This window comes from Trichechus manatus, unplaced genomic scaffold, assembly GCF_000243295.1.
Source record: "Trichechus manatus latirostris isolate Lorelei unplaced genomic scaffold, TriManLat1.0 scaffold00115, whole genome shotgun sequence".
Classification (NCBI taxonomy): Eukaryota; Metazoa; Chordata; class Mammalia; order Sirenia; family Trichechidae; genus Trichechus; species Trichechus manatus.
The window spans coordinates 8,411,694-8,434,605 of NW_004444051.1; the positions used below are offsets into that span (position 1 = coordinate 8,411,694).

Sequence of the window (22,912 nt, forward strand, 5' to 3'; positions counted from 1 at the left end):
TTTCCCTGGCTTTATCACATTCCTATTTCACCTTTACATGTTGAATATGGGAGAGGTGTATAACCTGTTTATTAATTTATAGGTCCCTGGTTGGGGAGGAATTATGTTTGGACCAAGAATCCCTGGACATTCCACTGTATGCAGCCAAGGGGTAGACTTTTAAGTTGTTTCTTTTGAGGGCACAAGAGAGTGTGTGAGAAAGAGCACTTATGGTTAGTGTCATGGATTGAATTATATCTCCCCAAAACTATGTGTCCCCCCCAAAATTGATATTTGGCTGGGCCATGATTCCCAGTATTATGTGCTTGTCCTCTATTTTGTGATTGTAATTTTATGTTAAAGAGGATTAGGGTGGGATTGTAACACCCTTACTAAGGTCACATCCATGATCCAATGTAAAGAGAGTTTCCCCGGGGTGTGGTCTGCACAACTTTTATCTCACAAAAGATGAAAGGAAAGGGAAGCAAGCAGAGAGTTGAGGACCTCATACCACAAGAAAGCAGTGCCAGGAGCGGAGTGTGTCTTTGGACCCGGGGTTCCTGTGCAGAGAAGCTCCTAGTCCAGGGGAAGATTGATAAGAAGGATCTTCCTCCAGAGCTGACAGGGAGAGAAAACCTTCCCCAGGAGCTGACGCCCTGAATTCGGACTTCTAGCCTACTTTACTGTAAGGAAATAAATCTCTCTTTGTTACAGCCATCCACTTGTGGTATTTCTGTTAAAGCAGCACTAGATGACTAAGACAGTTAGTGAGCAGCCACAGGTGCAGATTGTGACAGAAACTATTAACTGCCCCTCTATCCATTGTTCCCTTCTTCATTTTAGCAATAGAATCCCTGGATTTTAGGTGGGACTCAAGGCCATTTAAGACTTTCATGACCCTTTATCATTTTTGTCTCTGTGGGCCCCTTCCTCTATACCTGTAAACCAAACCTGTTGCCATCCAGTCGATTCTGACTCATACGACCCTATAGGACAGAGTAGAACTGCCCTATAGGATTTCCAAGGAGCAGCTGGTGGATTCAAACTACCGACCCTTTAGCTAGCAGCCAAACTCTTAACCACTGTGCCATTAGGGCTCTCCTTCCTCTATAAAAGACATTAAAATTGGTATTTTATGATTGTGTTGGTATAAAGACACATAAACTGACATTATACATGAAGACATTTTCTTTGACCTAAAAGTTTATGTTTTGTTTTTGATTTTAAAATAAATTAAAACATTTTCATGCGTTCTGAAAAGTATGAAGGGCTCCAGGCATTGTGTCTTCTGTGCCTAATGGTTAAGTCGATGCTGGTGGGAATATGATTATCCAGATAGATCTACAATTTTCTCAATAATGCCAGAATATTAGAACATTTTTAACTATATATTTCCCTCTTTTGCCTTTGCATTATTTTGTCCTGTATTTTTATTCTATATGTATTTTAATTCTATGGATACCTCAACCCACAAGCTACACTCTTATTTTGTAAGATCAGTAGTCATTGTAATTACACATGCATTCACATATTTATCCCTCTCCTATTTCACCTGAAGAGCCCTGGTAGCACAGTGATTAAGTGCTGGACTGCTAACCAAAAGGTTGACAGTTTGAACCCACCAGCCATTCTGCAGGAGAAAGATGTGGCAGTCTGCTTCTGTAAAGATTTACAGCCTCAGAAATCCTACGGGGCAGTTTTAGTCTGTTCTTTAGGGTCGCTATGAGTTGGAATCAACTCAGTGGCAATTTTTTTTTTTTTGGTTTATTGCATTTTCCCAGGCCTTCCTTGAAGTTATACTTGGCTCTGTAAATAAGTTGGTGCAGATTGGATGTGAGCAGAAGTGAAAAAGACCTCTTCCTCACCTCCTTAAAGCCAGTGCTTGCTATAGACTTCTTATCCTTCTCTTTCTGTTGCCTGGGAAATGGTAACAACTAGTGCAAGCATGGAAGTCACATACTTGAGAAGAGAAATACCTTTCCACATGCCCTGGACCAGTCACCTCTAGGTTGTTAACTGGGAGAGACATAAACTTCTATTTTATTTGGTACATTTGTTTTGGAGTCTCTTTGTTACAGCAGCCTAGTTTTGTGCACTAACTAATGCATTGCCATAGTGTTTACAGAAAAGCATATAGATGTAAATTCAGTTATTAGATAAGAAACACTGAAAATGAATGCAATGAGCACCCAGTTACAGAATCAAGGGAGAATAAAAGGATTAAAAATTATAAAACAAATGAATAAAAGTATATATGAATTAAATTAGGGAAAAGTAGAATTGATAGGAGGCAGAGCCAACATGGCCCTATAGACAGAAGCACCACACCATTCCTCCACAGCAAAGACCCAAAAAACTAAGTAAAACAGACAAACATCAATCCTGGAACCCTAAGCATCAAATGAAGAGATAAAGAACTCAGCCAAGCATCAAATGGAATAAGAAACTGACAGAGAACAGAAAGCAAGGAGAGATGCGTGTAGAGGTCCCCTATTAGCTAACACAGCATGGATTAGCCATCTTGGGTTCCAGTCAGAGATCAGCAGACAGGGAGTATGGGAAAGCAACTTCACGGAACTCCCAGCAGGAGACAGAGCACCTGGTGACCAGTGATATATGCTTTCTCACACCCCATCCTTCTCCCCCCACTCTACCTCGGCTGATTCCTAGCTGGCTGAGGTAGCTCCCCTGGCTAGGAAGTGCAGGGTCCTTGCCACTTGGATTTTCCCCACCCACATTGGAGATTGGTGGACAAGGAGTACAGGAAAGCAGCTTCACGGAGCTCCCAGAATGAGAAAGAACAACTGGTAACCAGCAATATATGCTTTCCCACCCCCTACCCTTCTTCCTCTCCCCCCTGCTCAGACTTCTCTGCTACCCACTGGCCACTGTCTTTTGGCCAGGAGGCACTGGCTTTGGTCTGTGTCACCTGGATTTGCCCTGCCCACGCAGGCCATCTCCCTGAGTGCCTTTTTTTGTTGCTGGTGTTGCTTTTCTTCACTTCTTTTGGTTTCTTCCATGCTTCTTACCACCTCCCCCTCCTTACTCTCAAACAGCTGGCTTCATGTGCCAGATTTGCTTCTTAAAAGGCTGTAAAGCACTGCTTGACTGGGGAACTGCTTCCCTGGCCTGCGTCGCCATGCAGGTGGGATCCCTGGGGCTTTTGTTTTGTTTGTTTTCTTTTTCCTTTCAAGGCTTTGGAGCCCCTTATAGCCAGGTTGTACTGCGAGGCTTGGGAGCCACTTCTCTGGTCTGTGCAGCCACGCCAGTGGGATCCCTCAGGGCATTTCTTTTTTTTTCTTCCCTTTTTGTCTGTTTTCATTTCTCAGTTTCTCATCTCTTTATACTTACCTTCTTTTCCTGTCTCCTCAATAGCTGGTGCTCTGTTCCATCTCTACCCCTTCTAGTGAGGCTGTAATTTGCACCCTGGGAGCCACTTACCTGGTCTTCACAGCTGCACTGGAGGGATCCCTGGGGGCTTTGTTTCTCTTTTTTCTAATTTTTATTTATTACTTTTTTCTTTTTCCCTTTTTATTTTTTTCCATTTCCCGGTTTCTCATCTCTCCACTCCAATGGCAAACTCCCTTAGCACTTTTTTTTTAGGTGTGTGTTTGCTTGTTTTTGGCTCCAGTTTCTCTCTCCTCTCTCTCCTCTTTCCCATACTCATCTTATCTCCACACATCACAATCTCCCTCCTCCTTCCTGCCTACCTGCACCATGCACTGAACATCACACCCCTGAGCAGCACAGGCTTGGCCTAAAGGAACCTACCCTGCACTGATTCCCACCCCACACTCTCTGCCCCAGTATGTGCCCCAAAAACCCATCCCAGCCCCTCCCCTTCAGCTACACCTGCTCTTCTGCATCATAGCTGAGCTACTAGCCCTACCCATTGGACAAGAAGATGAAAAGCATCCTGCCCAGAGATGAGCAAATAACAAAGAACACACAGCCTGCCTGCTCAGACATAACCACTTAAACAAAAAAGTAGGATGAAACAAACAAATCTACAATCAATAAGTGAGGGAAATAACTACTGAATGTCCTGAAGACAGCAGACAATATCAAAACATAAAAAACCAGGACAGGATGGTTCCAGTAGGCATCCAAAATAAAACACCAGATGACTTACTAGTAGAAGAAAAGACACTATAACTACCTGACAGGGAATTGAAATCTCTAATATTCAGAGCTCACCAAGAGTTGAAGCAAAAAAGCAGACAAAAAAAAGGAAAAAATAGACAAATTCAAGGAAAATACAGACAAAAAAATGGAAAAACTCAGGAAAATAATAAACGAACAAAATGCCAAAATAAATTCACAAATAGAAATCATAAAAAACATACAAATCATAGGAAATCATAGAAATCCAAAAGATGAACAACAGGATTTCAGAAATGGACACTGTCATAGAAGGGCTGAGGAGCAGGTTTGAAATGATGGAAGACAGGATCAGTGAAATTGAAGACAAATTTTCAGATACCACTTTGAGGAAAAATCAGACAAAACGAAGAAAAATGAAGAAACACTGAGAATTATGTGGGATACAATCAAAAGCAAAAATCTATGAGTGATTGGAGCTCTAGAACTGGAGGAGAAAACAGAAAACACAGACAAGATCATTAAAGAGTTGCTGACAGAAAACTTCCCTAATATCATGAAAAATGAAAAGCTGACCATCCAAGAAGCTCAACAAACCCTATATAGGATACGCCAAAAAAGAAAATCACCAAGGCATATCATAATTACACTTGCTAAAACCAAAGACAAAGAAAGAATCTTGAGAGCAGCTCGAGAAAACTGAAAAGTCACATACAAAGGGGAAACAATAAGACTAAGCTCTGATTACTCAGCATAAACCATGCAGGCAAGAAGACAATGGGATAACATATATAAAACCTTGAAAGAAAAAATTACCAACCAAGAATAATATATCTTGCAAAACTTTCATTCAAATATGATGGTGAAATAAGGTCATTTCCAGATAAACAGAAATTGAAGGACTACGTAAAAACCAAACCAAACTTACAAGAATTATTAAAGGGAGTCCTTTGGTCTGAGAACAAGCAACATAAAACCACAGCCTGAATCTAGGAGGCAAGATCATACCAGTCAGATACAAACCTAGGAAATGAACTCTTAAGGACTATGCAAAACCAAAAGATTTACAATAGGGAACCAGAGAGTTTAATCTGTAAATGACAACAACGTCCGAACAATAAAAGAGGGACTAAATGGTGTAGGTATAGAACTTTCTAATGGGGAGGAAGGCAAGGTGATACCAAGTAATAATAGGATGGTTCAAACCTAGCAAGGTAAGGGTAAATTTCAAGGTAACCACAAAGAAAGTTAACAAACCTACTCATCAAAATAAAGAAGAAAAACATAAATTCCTCAGTAAAAAAACCTGCAAAAACAAAATAAATGAAAAAAATACACAAACAAAAGGAATTTGGTACAACAGAGTAAAAGGAATATTTAAATAAAATACAAGCACTACAAAGTAACAACAATAAACTTACATCTATCAATAACTACACTGAATGTAAATGGCCTAAATACACCCAATAAAGAGACAGTGACAGAATGGATTTTAAAAAAACAGGATCCATCAATATGCTGTCTACAAGAGACACATTTTAGAAACAAAGATGTAAATTTATTAAAAACCAAAGGATGGAAAAAATATACCAAGCAAACAGTTAACGAAAAAGAGCGGGAGTGGCAATACTAATCTCAGATAAAATAGACTTTAAAACAAAATCCATCATAAAAGACAAAGAACGACACTATATAATGATTAAAGGGATGATCTATCATGAAGACATAACCATAATAGACATCTATGCACCCAATGACAGGGCTCCAAAATACATAAAACAAACTCTAACAGCACTGAAAAGAGAAATTGACAGTTCCACAATACTAGTAGGAGACTTCAACACGCCACCCTCAGTAAAGGACAGAAAATCTAGAAAGAAACTTGACAAAGATACAGAAGACCTAAAAGGCACAATCAGCCAACTTGACCTCATAGACGTATATAGAACACTCCATCCAACAGCTGCAAAGTACACATTCTTTTCCAAAGCATATTGAACATTCTCCAGAAGAGACCACATCTTAAGCCACAGAGCAAGCCCAACAAAAGCCAAAACATTGAGATAATACAAAGTATCTTCTCTGACCACAATACCATGAAAGTAGAAATTAACAACAGGAGGAGCAAAAAAAAAAATCAATTACATGGAAACAGAAAAACACCCTGCTTAAAAATCACTGGGTAATAGAAGAAATCAGAGATGGAATCAAAAAATTCCTAGAATCAAATGAGAATGAAAACACATCATACCAAAACCTTTGGGACTCAGCAAAGGCAGTCCTCAGAGGACAATTTATAGCAATAGATGCACACATTAAAAAAGAAGGGACAAAATCAAAACATTACCTACACAACTCGAAGAAATAGAAAAAGAACAATAAAAAGCCCACAGCCACGAGAAGAAAGGAAATAATAAAGATCATAGCAGAAATAAATGAAATAGAGCACAGAAAAACAATGGAAAGAATCAATAAAACCAAAAGTTGGCTCTTTGAAAGGGTCACCAAAAAACTGGCAAAACTGAGAAAAGAAAAGCAGGAGAGGATGCAAATAACCCAAATAAGAAATGAAATGGGGGACATTACAGTAGACCCAACTGAAATAAAAAGATCATAACACAGCATTATGAAAAACTATACTCCAACAAATTTGAAAGCCTAGAGGAAATGGACAAATTTCTAGAAACACACTACCTACTCAAACTAACACAAAATGATGTTGAAAATCTGAACAGACGCATAACAAGAGAAGAGATTGAAAAAGTAATAAAAAGAACTCCCAACAAAAAAAAGCCTTGGCCCAAATGGTTTCACTGGAGAATTCTACCAAACATTCAGAGATGAACTTACACGAGTACTACTCAAACTATTTCAGAACATAGAAAAGGAAGCGATGCTTTCAAATTCATTCTATGAAGCCAGCATAACTCTAATAACAAAACCATGCAAAGACATCAAAAAAAGAAAATTACAGACCAATATCTCTCATGAATATAGATGCAAAAATTCTCAACAAAATTCTAGCCAATAGACCTCAGCATCATATCAAAAAAATACTACGCCACGACTAAGTAGGATTCATACCATGTATGCAAAGATGGTTCAACATTAGAAAATCAATCAGTGTAATCCACCACTTAAATAAAAGGAAAGAAAAGAATCACATGATCATCTCAATTGACACAGAAAAGGCATTTGACAAAGTCCAACACCCATTCCTGATTAAAAACTTTCAATAAAATAGGTATAGAAGGGAAACTTCTCAACATAATAAAGGGCATCTATGCAAAACCAATGGCCAACATCATTCTTAATGGAGAGAGGCTGAAAACATTTCCATTGAGAACAGGAACAAGACAAAGATGCTCTTTATCACCATTCCTATTTAGCACTGTGCTGGACGTCCTAGCTAGAGCAATAAGGCAAGAAAAAGAAATAAAGGTTATCCAAACTGGTAATGAAGAAGTTAAATTGTCCCTAATTGCAGATGATATGATACTATACATAGAAAAGCCAAAAGAGAAAGCTACTGAAACTAATAGAAAGATTCAGCAGAGTAGCAGGATACAAGATAAATATACAAAAATCATTTGGATTCTCATACATCAATAAAAAGAACAATGAAAAGGAAATCAGGAAAACAATACCATTTATAATAGCTCTTAAAAAAATACTTAGAATAAATCTAACCAGGGATGTTAAAGATCTATACAAAGAAAACTACAAAACACTACTGCAAGAAACCAAAAGAGAACTACATAAATGGAAAAACATACCATGCTCATGGACAGGTAGAACCAACATTGTGAAAATGACAATTCTACCCAAAGCAATTTACAAATACAATGCAATCCCAATTCAAATACCAACAACATTCTTCAAAGAGATGGAAAAACTAATCATTAACTTTATATGGAAAGGGAAGAAGCCCCACTTAAGTAACGCACTATTGAAGAAGAATAAAGCAGGAGGACTTGCACTACCAGACCTAGAACCTACTATACAGCTACGGTAGTCAAAACAGCCTGTTACTGGTACAATGACAGATACATTGACCAATGGAACAGAATTGGGAACCCAGATGTAAATCCATCCACTTACAGTCACCTGATCTTCGACAAGGGCCCAAAGGTCAGCAAATGGGGAAAAGATAGTCTTTTTAACAAGTGATGCTGGCAAAACTAGATGTGCCCGCAAAAAAATGAAACAGGACCCATACCTCACAAATACTAATTCAAAATTGATCAAAGACCTAAATATAAAGCCAAAAACTATATAGTTCATAGAAGAAAAAATAGGACCAAAGCTAGAGGCCCTAATACAGGGCAGTAACAGGATACAGACCATAACCAACAAAACACAAACTTTAGAAGATAAGCTAGATAACTAGGATCTTCTAAAAATTAAACACTTATGCTCATCAAAAGACTTCATCAAAGGAGTAAAAAGAGAATCTACAGAGTGGGAAAAAATTTTTGGCTATTACAAATCAGACAAAGTTCTAATCTCTAAAATCTATAAGAAAATCCCACACCTCTACAACAAAAAGACAAATGATCCAATTTAAAAATGGACAAATGAAATGAACAAACACTTCGCCAAAGAACATATTCAAATGGCCAACAGACACATGAGGAAACGCTCATGATCACTAGCCATTAGAGAAGTGAAAATCAAAACCACAATGAGATATCATCTTACCCTGGCATTACTGGCACGAATCAAAAAAATAGGAAATAACAGACGTTGGAGAGGCTTCGGGGAGTTTGGAACGCTTATGTATTGCTGGGGGGAATGCAAAATGATACAAGCATTTTGGAAAATGATGTGGCGCTTCCTTAGAAAGCTGGAAATTGAAATACCATATGATCCAGAAATCCCACTCCAACGAATATATCCTAAAGAAATGAGTCATCACACGAACAGACATATGCACACCCGTGTTCATTGCAGCATTGTTCACAATAACAAAAAGATGGAAACAACCTAGATGCCCATCAACAGATGAATGGATAAACAAACTATAGTATATACACACAATGGAGTATTACACAACCATAAAGGACAATGATGAATCTACAAAGCATCTCCTAACATGGATGAATCTGGAGGGCATTACGCTGAGTGAAATAAGTCAATCACGAAATGACAAATATTGTATGAGACCACTGCTATAAAAACCCATGAAGAGGATTATGCACAAAAAGAGACAATCTTTGTTGGTTACGAGGGAAGGGAGGGGTGAGGATGGAAAAACACTAAACAGACAATAGATAAGTGGTAACTTTGGTGAAGGGTAACACAGTACACAATACTGGGAAAGCCAGCCCAACTTGTACAAGGCAAGATCATGGAAGTCCATAGACACATCCAAACTCCCTGAGGGACCCTATTGCTGGGCTGAGGGCTGTGGAAACCATAGTCTTGGGGAACATCTAGCTCAATTAGCATAACATAGTTTATAAAGAAAATGCTCTACATTCTACTTTCGTGAGTAGGGTCTGGGGTGTTAAAAGCCTGTGAGCAGCCATCCAAGGTACTCCACTGGTCTCACCGCTTCGGAAGCAAGAGAGAATGAAGAAAACTAAAGATACAAGGGAAAGATTAGTCCAAAAGATTAATGGACCACAACTACCATGACCTCCACCAGACTGAGTCCAGTACAACTAGATGGTACCTGGCTACCACCACTGACTGCTCTGACAGGGATCACAATAGAGGGTCCCTGACAGAGCTGGAAAAAAATTAGAACAAAATTCTAACTCACAAAAAAAGACCAGACTTACTGGCCTGAAAGGGACTGTAGAAACCCTGAGAGTGGCCCCCAGACACCCTTTTAGCTCAGTAATGAAGTCATTCCTGAGGTTCACCCTTCAGCCAAAGATTAGACAGGCCCATAAAACAAAACGAGACTAAAGGGGCACAACAGCCCAGGGACAAGGACTAGAAGGCAAGAAGGGACACGAAAGCTGGTAATAGGGAACCCAAGGTCGAGAAGGGAGAGTGTTGACATGTTGTGGGGTTGTTAACTAATGTCATAAAACAATATGTGTACTAACTGTTGAATGAGAAATTAGTTTGTTCTGTAAACCATCTAAAGTACAATTTTAAAAAAAGTAGAATTGATAAATGAAACTAAGTACAAGTGTTTTTATAAACCAAAAAGTCAATTTCAGGTTAGTTGTATCAAGAAACAGAGAAATCAAATGAAAAGGGTTTGGAATCAAAGAGGGTATATATAAAAAAATTCAGAAGAGTTCTCAAGGTAGATGATAATAATAATAATAGTAATAATAAACATAATGATATAATTAATAAAGTTGAAATTCTAGATGATTTAAATGACTATTGCCAGATAACCAAGCCCACTGCCATCAAGTTGATTCCAACTGATAGCGACCCTATAGGACAGAGTAGAACTGCCCAATTGGGTTTCCAAGGCTGTAATCTTTATGGAAGCAGACTGCCACGTCTTTCTCCCATGGAATGGCTGGTGGCTTCAAACCGCTGACCTTTTGGTTCAGAGCTGAACTCTTTTTTTTTTTTTTTTATTGTATGTTAGATGAAGGTTTATAGAACAAACTAACTTCTCATTAAACAGTTAGTACACATATTGTTTTATGACATTGGTTAACAACGCCACAACATGTCAATGTTCTCCCTTCTTGTCCTTGGGTTCCCATTGCCAGATTTCCTGTTCCCTCATGCCTTCTAGTCCTTGCCCCTGGGCTGTTGTGCCCCTTTAGTCTCATTTTGTTTTATGGGCCCGTCTAATGTGAACCTCAGGACTGACTTCATTACTGAGCTGAAAGGATGTCTGCGGGCCATACTCTCGGGGTTTCTCCAGTCTCTGTCAGGCCAGTAATTCTGGTCTTTTGTTCTGAGTTAGGATTTTGTTCTACATTTTTCTCCAGCTCTGTCGGGGATCCTCTACTGTGATTCCTGTCAGAGCAGTCAGTGGTGGTAGCCGGGTACTATCTAGTTGTACTGGACTCAGTCTGGTGGAAGCTGTGGTAGTTGTGGTTCATTAGTCCTTTGGACTAATCTTTCCCTTGTATCTTTAGTTTTCTTCATTCTCCTTCGCTTCTGAAGGGGTGAGACCAGTGGAGTACTTTGGATGGCCGCTCACTGGCTTTTAAGACCCCAGGTGCTACTCACCAAAGTAGAATGTAGAACATTTTCTTTGTAAACTATGTTATGCCAATTGAGCTAGATGTTCCCCAAGACTATGGTCCCCACAACCCTCAGCCCAGCAATTTGGTCCCTCAGAGAGTTTGGATGTGTCTGTGGAGCTTTCATGTCCTTGCCTTGTACAAGTTGTGCTGGCTTTCCCAGTATTGTGTACTGTGTTACCCTTCACCAAAGTTACCACTTATGTATTGTCTGTTTAGTGTTTTTCCATCCCCTCCCCTCCCTCAAAACCATCAAAGATTGTTTCTTTTTGTGTGTAAACCTTTTCATGAGTTTTTATAGTGATGGTCTCATGCAATACTTGTCCTTTTGTGATTGCCTTATTTCACTCATCATAGTGCCCTCCAGATACAGCTGAACTCTTTAACCACTGCACCACCAGGGCTCCTGAATGACTACAGAAAATATAAATTACTTGGGACGAGGTAGAAAACCTCACTGACACAATAAAGGACATGAAAAAAGGTGTTCAAATCATTGCATTCCATTTTCCTTCTATGATAGTATTTTATTATTCTTTATGAGCAACGAAGGTTTTATAACATGTACTCTTCTTAAGTCTATTATGAATTATTGCTCCTACAATTTTCTTGAAATACCTAAATATTAGAACGTTTTCAACTCTAAGTATCTCCCCCTTACCTTTTGCATTATTTTGTCATATATTTTAACTCTATACACTTTTAGTTCTATGGACAATTCAACCCACAAGCTACACTCTTACTATTTTGTAAGACCAGTAGTCTTTGTAATTACACACATGCACATATTGATCCCTCTCCTATTGCACCTGAGTCCTTCCTGCATTTTTAAGTTTCATCTGGGATGATTTTGTTTTGCCTAAAAAACTTTCTTTTAGTCATATCAAGGACCAGGTGACCGGCCCAAGGCTTGTGGGAAGGCTTTGCTGTTCTCAAGTATATGACTTTCACACTTGTACTAATTGTTACCATTTCCCAAGCTACAGAAAGAGAAGGAAAAGAAGCCTATAGCAGGCACTGACTTTAAGGAGGTGAGGAAGGACTTATCTGTTATGTTAGTGAAGGGCTGTTGGTGGTGATTTCTGTTTGCCTGAAAACATCTTTATTTTGTTTTTATTTTTTTAAGGATGTTTTCCCTGGGCATAAAATTCTGGTGGCAGTTATTTCTCTTTCAGCACTTTATAAAGATCATTTTATGGTTTCTGTTGAAAAGTCAGGAGTCAAGCATGCTATTGCTGCTGGAAAGTAACGTATCTTTTCTCCTCTAGTTGATTTTAAGATTTTTATATTTTGCTTTGGTTTTCAGCATTTTTTAATATACATTTTAAAATTTATATTCTATCGTGGTTGAGATTTGCAGGGTTTTGTGCACATGTGGCTTACTGTCTTTTATTTGTTTTTTGGAATATTTGGGGCTATTTTCTCTTAAAATGTTGCTTATGTCACATTTTCTCTCTACTTTATTTCTGGGACTCCATTTCCGTTATTATCTTTTGCTTATTTTCCATTATTTTTTCTTTCTGTAACTCCAGTTGGATATTTCCTTATGATGTGTGTTTTAGTTTATCAATCTTGTCTTCTCTTATGTATAATTTGTCATCAAATCTATCTATTAAGATCCTGTTGTGCCCTGGTGGCACAGTAGTTAAGAGCTCAGCTGCTAACCAAAAGCTCAGAAGTTAGAATCCACCAGCCTCTCCTTGGAAAACTTGTGGGGCAGTTCTACTCTGTCCTATAGGGTTGCTATGAGTCAGAATTGACTCAATTTTATGAAGATCTTAATTTCAGACATTTTATTTTGCAGTTCTGGAACTTCCATTTGATTGTTTTTACAGATTCCAGTGCTGGTCACAATTTTTATCTCTTCACCTATTTTCTTTAGCTTTCCCCTCTGATTTCTTGGGTATATTATCCTCATTTATTTCAAAATTCTTCTTGTCTGGTAACTCGTATCTTTAAAAGTCATAGAAATATTTCTAATGGCAGTTTCTAGTTATTAATCACATTGCCCTGTTTTTCGGCATGCCTAGTAATTTTTATTAAATTGGGGACATTGTGAATAAGAAACTATAGAGACTCCAGAAAATGTTATCTTTTGCTAGAAAAGAGTCATCCTTTTCTTTAATACTGAAATATATTTGGAGGGGAGGAGGGCTAATCACATTAATCTAATTAGGGAATAAACTGAGATGAGGTTAGGCAGGGATGGATTAACCAGTAAGCAAGGTATACACAGGCTGCTTTGTGCTTACTTACTAATCTGTAGAGAGATCATTCACTACAGATTAGCAAGCACTCCCAAATCAGCCCACCCGCACCTTGTTCCTTGCTTGTTGGGTAATCTAGCTCTAAATTTTGATGAGACTCAGCTTCCTTCTGGTTCACTCCAGTTTTTTTTTTTTTTTTTTTTTTTTTTTAAAGCCCTCCATGGCTTTCAATGGGTCCCTCCAGGCTCTGGTGGATCTTTTCTGCTCAGCATAGATGATACAAAAACAGAAATTCTGCCAAGTTTCTCACAGGCTTTTAGCTTAGATTTTTTTGCCTCTCGTCCCATTGGACATCAGAATTCCATGAGTATCTCCAGGCGAGTAACTGACTTTGTGTTTCAAAACCAAATCAGTTACTATCCAGTTGATTCCTACTCATAGCAACCCCATGTGTGTCAGAGTAGAGCTGTGCTCCCTGAGATTTTCAATGGCTGATTTTTTAGGCCTTTCTTCCAAGGTGACTCAGGTGGATTCAAACCACCAACCTTTCAATTAGCAGCCGAGTGCATTAACCATTTGTGTCACCCAGGGATGACTTTGTGTTTATTGTTGTTGTTGTGTATAGTCCAATTAATTCCAACTCACAGCAACCCTATAGGACAGAGTAGGACTGCCACATAGGGTTTCCTAGGCTGTAATCTTTACAGGAGCAGATCTTCAGGTCTTTTCTCCCATGAAGCCCTTAAATTTTCAATGTTGTTACTCCATTTCTGAACAACTAGCAAATGCTTTGCTGACTTCTCTATCCACAGCAGCAGCCAAATCTGGATTATTAATTGGCAAATGAACCCAGGGATAAAGTGGTGGGGATTGTCAGCTCACTTCTCTGAGGTGTTTGTCCTCTGATGCTTCAGGTTGTGATTGCTTCAGGTGCTCTCTGATGCCTTTCAATGAATACTTTTGGTATTTATTTGGGCATTGCAAGTTTTTCTGAGTTAAAGTGTCAGCCAGCCACAAACTGCTCCATTCTATCTGGAAATAGAATAAATTTCTCAACATTTGCTTTAAAGCTGTTCTGTTAGATGCATAGAAATTTAGAATATTATATCTCCCTGTTGTTGTTGTTGTCAGGTGCCCTGAAGTCGGTTCCAACGCATAGTGATCCCATGTACCACAGAAAGAAACACTGCCCAGTCCTGCGCCATCCTCACAATCATTGCTGTGCTTGAGCCCGTTATTGCAGCCACGGTGTTAATCCACCTCCTTGAGGGTCTTGCTCTCTTTCACTGATCCGGTACTTTACCAAGCATGACGTCCTTCTCCAGAGACTGGTCCCTCCTGATAACAAGTCCAAAGTACGTGAGAAGAAGTCTCTCCATCTTCACTTCTAAGGAGGAGTCTGGCTGTATTTCTTCCAAGACAGATTTGCTCATTCTTCTTGCAGTCCATGGTATATTCAATATTCTTCACCAATTCCATAATTCAAAAGTATCAATTCTTTTTCAGTCTTCCTTATTCATTGTCGAGCTTTCACACACGTATGAGGTCATTGAAAATACTGTATCTTGGGTCAGGTGCACCTTAGTCCTCAAAGTGACATTTTTGCTTTCTAACACTTTGAAGAGGTCTTTTGCAGCAGATTCGCCCAGTGCATCAGAGCAGAAATTATTGAACAATATCATTAATATCACATGCAAGTAAAATTTTGCTGAAGATAATTCAAAATCTGTTGCAGCAGTACATACACAGGTAACTATCAGAAATTCAAGCCAGATTCAGAAGAGGACAGGGAATGAGGGATACCATTGCTGATGTCAGATGGATCTTGATTGAAAGCAGAAAATACCAGAAAGATGTTTACCTGTGTTTTATTGGTTACCCAAAAGCATTTGACTTTGTGGATCATAACAAATTATGGTTAATATTTCAAAGAATGGGAATTCCAGAACACTTAATTGTGCTCCTGAGGAACCTGTACATAGACCAAGAGTGGTTGTTTGAACAGAACAAGGGAATACTGCCTGGTTTAAAATCAAGAAAATTGTGCATCAGGGTTGTATACTTTCACCATTGTTATTCAGTTTCTAGGCTGAGCAAATAATCTGGGAAGCTGGACCATATGAAGAAGAAGTCAGCATCAGGTTTGGAGGAAGACTCATTAACAACCTGCAATATGCAGATGACATAACATTGCTTGCTGAAAATGAAGAGGACCTGAAGCACTTACTGATGAAGGTTAAAGACTACAGCCTTCAGTATGGATTACACCTTAACATAAAATAAAAATCCTCACAACTGGTCCAATAAGCAACATCATGTTAAAGGGCAAAAAGACTGAAGTTGTCAAGGATTTCCTTTTACTTGAATCCACAATCAACACCCATGGAAGCAGCAGTCAGGAAATCAAAAGAATATCTTCCTAGTGAATTGAAATAATAAAATATCCTTCTTTATCTCTAATAATGTATCTTTCCTTCAAGTCTACATTGTCGGATCTATTTCATTTTTAATCTTTCTATTGTACTTTTTTAAAAAATTTAATCCAGATTAACCTAAAATTCAGAATATTCAGTCTTTTTATATTTCAAGGTTTTCTAATACCTTTGAGTTAAAATTGATCATTGTATTCTTCCCATTTATTCTGTTACTTATTAACTTCATTCTTGACTTCTTTTGCATTAATGTTTTATTAACATCATCCTCTCTACACTATTACTATCCTTAAATAGTTACCCTAGAGATTAAATCATATATCCTTGCCTTATTTAAGTGTAATATAAAAAATAATGCTTTTACAAATTCCCATTAGTGGAAGCATCTTAAAACACTTAAATTCATTTATACTCTCTCATGTGTTGTACAGTTATTGCAGTGCATTTTAATTTATATATATTTTATATCCCATAAGATATTATTGTGTTTGTTTTATAAATTTAGTAATTATTAGATTTTCTGTAATATTTTTACTCTCCATTTCTCTTCCCACACATCTATGTTTCATCTGTGATTGTTTTACTTCTGCCTGAAAAATTCTCATTTAGTAATTTTTGCATTGGAGGTCTGTTGTTGATAAACTATGTAAATTTGATTGGAAATGTTTTCATTTTACCTCAATTTTTGAAGGATAGTTTTGCTGGATATAAAATTTTAAGTTAATAGTTATTTTCTTTTTTTACATAGTAAAGATATCAGTTGATTGGCTTCTCAATTTTGTTGTTTCTGTTGAGCAGGCAGTTGTCAGTCTTATTATTACTCATTTGAAAGTAATGTGCCTTTTCTAGATTATCTTTTAAAGATAATCTCTGTCTCTCTCCCTCGCTTTCCTTATTTTTAGCAGTTCTCCTATGACAGGTCTATATGTGCTTTTCTTTATTATTTACCCTATTGTTTTTTCTATATTGATGATATCTTTAATGACTGCATTCTCTTCCAGACTCAGAAGTCTTTAGCATGCTATGGCTATGGAAAGGGATTTAACTATTTTTACAGAAAGAGGTGCTTTCATTCCATGATCAAAGATATAAAGAGAATCATCAGTATCAAGAATCTTGAATGCCATGACAGTTCCTCTGAAAACCATTACACATCCTCAGGGTGGAGCAGCTCACTGCACTTAGGGTAGCCAGGTGAGCGTTTTTGTGTCCTACCCTTTGTACTGCTCAGGGTCCCAGACAGTGAGTATTTGATTTGGAGAAACTGAAACAATCTTAAATTTGTTCTAGTGCAGGATCATTTTCTGAACAACATTAAGCTCTACAATTGCTTATTTTTCAGCTCCAATTGCCCATGGAGAAATACACTCTGCAAGTGGAAATATCCACTGAAGTAGACTTTAAACTTTATTGATTTTATGTTTTGGTGTAATATGACTTAGTAGAACCTGAATAAAATTTAGAAGTCTGAACTATAGTTCAGTCTCACATGAAGGGAAATTCAGGGGCACAAAATCTATCAGTCAAAAATAATTAAAGGCATTTAGAGTATTTGCAGAGGACTCCTTTTAAGGATGTCAAGGGGATGAAAATGCTTTTTTAATGCATCACAGAGGATCTTAAGAACCCCTTGTGCAATTCCAGATACAATCCCTTACCTAACTCTTCAGTTCTAGCAAAGACCAAATTCCCTTAAGAGATCAGTTTAGAAATTTACCCTTTAATGGGTAAGGACAGAATTCTCTTTCACAGGCAAGGGAGGGAGATGATTAGGAACATTCCTGCTTAAATAAGTTTTGTCTGCATTCCAATAGTTAAAAAAAAAATACCCTTTTTTTTTTTTTTTTTTTTTTAACTCAAGTGAAGGCTTACAGAACAAATAGTTTCTCATGAAACAGTAGTACACATATAGTGTTAAAATGTTTCACAGATATATAAACCATATTTTGGTTTTTTATTATCCCAGTGATTTTTTTTTTTTTTTTACTAAAAAAGCAATACAAATTCATATGGTTGAGACATAACACATACATGTCCTAAAGACTGATGACAAACTAGCTTAAGAGGCTAAAAATTTTCTCCAAATTGTATATTATTATATTTATTGGCTCTGAGTCTAGAAAATTACCTGGCTGATGTAGGATTTTGGCCCTTTGGAATGATGTAGCTCAGACCAAATCAAATGTTAACCAAGCCACAGCTGGCTGAGATATTTCACATCCTACCAACCACGCACTTGCAGATAACACTGGTGACAGAATGACTATAACTAGTCAGCTTTGGAGGCAGACACAACTAGATGTGAACCCTCATTCTACTTATTACTATCCATGTGACTTTACAAAAGTTAATTTCCTTAGTCCTGTGTTTCCTCACCCACACTACATGGATAATATTATTTCACACTGGGGCAGGCCAGGCACATAACAAATATCCAGTAAATGATAGTTATTTATAATTTCCTTTATCTATTTGTGTGTACATTCTTAGGTCCTTGGGTGGTGCAAATGGTTTGCAATCCACTACTAACAGAAACATTGGCAGTTTGGACCTGCCCAGCAGCACTGTGGAAGAAAGGCCTAGCAATCTGCTTCCATAAAGATCACAGACAAAAAAGACTCTATGGGGCTCAGTTCTACTCAGTAACACTTGGGGTTGTCATGAGTCAGAATCAACTCAGTGGCAAAGGCTTTGGAGAGAGATATGTATGTATCTGTGTATATAAATGTATATATACACATAAATATATGTATGTATATAGACACACTTATGTATATATGTATATATACATATATATGTGTGTGTGTGCATATATATATACACACTTAAGTTAAACCTGTTTTTCAAAGTGAATATGGCTCAGTTGGTACTGCGCATTTTGCATCAAATAATCCTTTTATGTCTTCGTACATTTCCAAGTAATCAGAACTCCTGCAGGCATTTTTTAGGATGGCCTCAAAACTGAATAAATCAAGTGAATATGTGTCCTCTTTTTCCTAGCACTTACCTTGTGTAGGTCAGGTGGGCAGTACTTTATAGAACTGTGACAAAGTGGGTTATTCTTGGTTAATTTTGCCTCTCTCCTCCAGGGCATTGCCTTACACAACTTCTGAAAACCCCATTTATATTGGGTCTATGTTCTCCAGGGAGCACTAAATTACCCATAAATTGCAGTGTAAACAGCGTCCCCTGGAGTTGTGCAAATGGCGGAGCTGCTTCTGTCAGCAATCTTATTATTCTCTAAAAAGGCATAATAGTGTTTCTAAGTCAAACGTATTTGGATTCAAACCTCTGGTAAGATCCCAAACCAGTGGTGAGATCTTGGGCTGACAAGTATGTGAACCTCAGTTTCCTTAGTTGTAAAGTAACTATTACTAATATTAGTGTGTTGTCATGAGGATAAACATGCACACAATAAAAATAGTAATGGAGTAGCTAACACTTATATAGTATTAGCTGTGTTCCAGGCACTATTCTATGTACTTGGCATATCTTAACTTATTTAATCCTTATAATAAACCTATGAGGTAAATATTCTCTTGTTACTCCCATTTTACAGATGAAGAAACAGGCATAGAGAAGGTAAGTAATTTCCTTGAGGTAAACGGACATACTGATACTGAAACCCAGTCATCTAACTCTAAAATTTGTATTCTTAATCATTGGGCTATATATACATACATAAATACATACATACATGCATACACACATACTTATATATATACACACACACACATCTATATAGTTATCCAACAGTACTATTAAACACTGCCCAGTCCTGTGCCTTCCTCACAATCATTGCTACATTGCTATGCTTCAGCCCACTGTTGCAGCCACTGTGTCAATCCATGTCCTTGAAATCTCCTCTTTTTCTTTTACCCTCTACTTTACCAAGCATGGTGTCATTCTCCAGAGACTGGTCCCTCCTGGTAACAAGTCCACCTGAGATGAAGCCTCACCATCCTTGCTTCTAAGGAGCATTCTGGCTGCACTTTTTCCAAGACAGATTTGTTCACTCTTCTGGCAGTCCATGGTATATTCAGTATTCTTCGCCAACACCATAATTCAAAGCCATCAATTTTTCTGTCTTTCTTATTCATTTTCCAGCTTTTGAATGTGTATGAAGCAATTGAAAATATCATTTCAGGCACACCTTAGTCCTCAAAGTGACATATTTGCCTTTTAACACTTTAAAGAGGTCTTTCGCAGATTTGCCCAATGCAATACATTGTTTGATTTCTTGACTGCTGCTTCCATGGGCATTATTTGTAGATCCAAGTAAAATGAAATCCTTGACAACTTCAAATCTTTTCTCCCTTTATCATGATGTTGCTGATTGGTCTACTTGTGAGGATTTTTGTTTTTTTTTTATGTTGAGGTGTAATCCATACTGAAGGCTGTAGTCTTTGCTCTTCATTAATAAGTGCTTCAAGTCCTCTTCACTTTCAGCAAACAAAGTTGTGTCATCTGCATATCACAGGTTGTTAATGAGTCTTCCTGCAATCCTGATGCCATGTTCTTTTTCATATAGTCCAATTTCCCGGATTATTTACTCAGCATAGAGATTGAATAAGTATAGTGAAAGGATACAGCCTGGCGCACACTTTTCTTGACTTTACTTCATCCAATATCCTCTTGTTCTGTTTGAACGACTGCCTCTTGTTCTATGTACATGTTTCTTATGTGCACAATTAAGTGTTCTGGAATTCCCATTCTTCACAATGTTATCCATGATTTGCTTATGATCCACACAGTCGAATGCCTTTGCATAGTCAATAAAACGCAGGTAAACATCTTTCTGGTGTTCTCTGCTTTCAGCCAGGATCCATCTGATGTCAGCAATGATATCCTTCTTCCATATGTTCTTTTGAATGAGGCTTGAATTTCTGGCAGTTCCCTGTCAATGTACTGCTGCAAACATTTTTGAATTATCTTCAACCTAATTTTACTTGTGTGTGATATTAATGATATTGTTCAATAATTTTCACATTCTATTGGATCACCTTTCTTTGGAATGGGCACAAATATGGAGATCTTCTAGTCAGTTGGGCAGGAAGCTGCCTTCCAAATTTCTTGGCATAGACAACTGAGCACCTCCAGCGGTGCATTCCGTTTATTGAAACATCTCAACTGGTATTCCGTCAATTCCTGGACCCTTGTTTTCACCAATGCATTCAGTGTAGCTTGGACTTTTCCTTCAATACCTTTGTTTCTTGATCATATGCTACCTCCTGAAATGACTCTGTGTATTCTTTCCATTTCTTTTGATGCTTCCTTCATCGTTCAATATTTTGCCCATAGAATCCTTCAGTATTACTACTTGAGGCTTGAATTTTTTCTTCAGTTCTTTCAGCTTGAGAAATTCCAAGTGTGTTCTTTCCTTTTGGTTTTCTAACTCCAGGTCTTTGCACATGTCTTTATAATACTTTACTTTGTCTTCCCGAGCTGCCTTTTGAAATCTCCTGTTCAGTTCTTTTATTTCATCATTTCTTCCATTTCTTTAGCCACTTTACATTCAAGAGCAAGTTTCAGAGTCTCTTCTGGCATCCATTTTGGTCTTTTCTTTCTCTCCTGTCTTTTTAATGATCTTTGGGGTTTTTCTTGTATGATATCCTTAATGTCATCCCACAGCTTATCTGTTCTTCGGGCTTTAATGGTCAATGCATGAAATCTATTCTTGAGATGGTCTCTAAATTCAGGTGGGATATACTCAAGGTCATATTTTCACTCTCGTGAACTTGTTTTAATTTTCTTCAACTTCAACTTGAACTTGCATATGAGAAATCGATGGTCTGTTCTGCACTTGACGTCTGGCCTTGTTCTAACTGATGATATTGAGCTTCTTCTATTGTCTCTTTCCACAGATGTAGCGGATTGGATTCCTGTGTATTCCATTCAGCTAGCTCCACATATATAGTAGTTATTTGTGCTGTTGAAAAAGGTATTTGCAATGAATGAATTGTTGGTCTTACAAAATTCTGTCATGTGATCTGCAGCATCAATTCTCTCACCAAGGCCATATTTTCCTACTACAGATCCTTCTCCATTGTTTCCAACTTTCACATTGCAATGACCAGTAATTATCTTAATTGCAAATTCAATTAATTTCAGACTGCAGAAGTTGGTAAAAATCTTCAATTTCTTCATCTTTTTCCTTAGTGATTGGTGCATAAATTTGAATAATAATTGTACTAACTGGTTGTCTTAGTCTGGATTCTCCAGAGAAGCAAAACCAGTAAAGTGTATATATATATGGAGAGAGATAGATTTATATCAAGGAAATGGCTCACACAGTTGTACAGGCTGGAATGTCCCAAGTCCTTGGGTCAGGATAGAGGCTTCTCCTGATTCATGTAGCCTCAGGGGCTGGCAAACTCAAGATCGGCAGGTCAGACAGCAGGGCTTCTGCTCACAGGCTGCAGAGATGTAAGAATCCCAAGATCGGCAGGCAAGATGGCAGGTAAGCTGCTAGCTCAAGTCCCAAGAACTGGTGCTCAGATGAATAGGAGCCAGCTGCAGGATCCAGAGCGAGCAAAAGCCTGTAAGCCTTGCCAGAAAGTCCACTTATATTCAATGCAGGCCACATCCCTAAGGAAACCCCCTTTCAACTGATTGGCTACTCACAGCAGATCCTATCATGGAGGTGATCACATTATATCAAATCTCATCATGGAGGTGTTCACATCATCATATGTATATATATATCCTATATGGCAACCCTGGTGGTGAAGTGGTTAAGAGGTCAGGCTGCTAACCAAAAGGTTGGCAGTTTGACTCCACCAGGCACCCTATGGGAACCTTATGGGGTAGTTCTACTCCATCCCATAGGGTCGCTATGAGTTGGAATCAACTTGACAGCAACAGGTTTGGGTTTTTTTGGTTTATATCCTATATACATAGAAGTGTGTCCATCTATCTATATTCTATATTTGTATCTATGTCTACATCTATCTACACTTGGGTACATGATTATTACTTATGTTACATGTATGGCCTATATAGATGTTTCTCCAGAAATTTT

The 22,912-nt window shown here is 38.0% G+C and overlaps 1 protein-coding gene across 1 annotated transcript in view; it reads right to left on the reverse strand.

Annotated features, from left to right (window-relative positions):
• LOC101361118 (sodium-dependent phosphate transport protein 1) overlaps positions 1 to 22,912 on the reverse strand; it is a 71,527-nt gene that overhangs the window by 20,621 nt on the left and 27,994 nt on the right.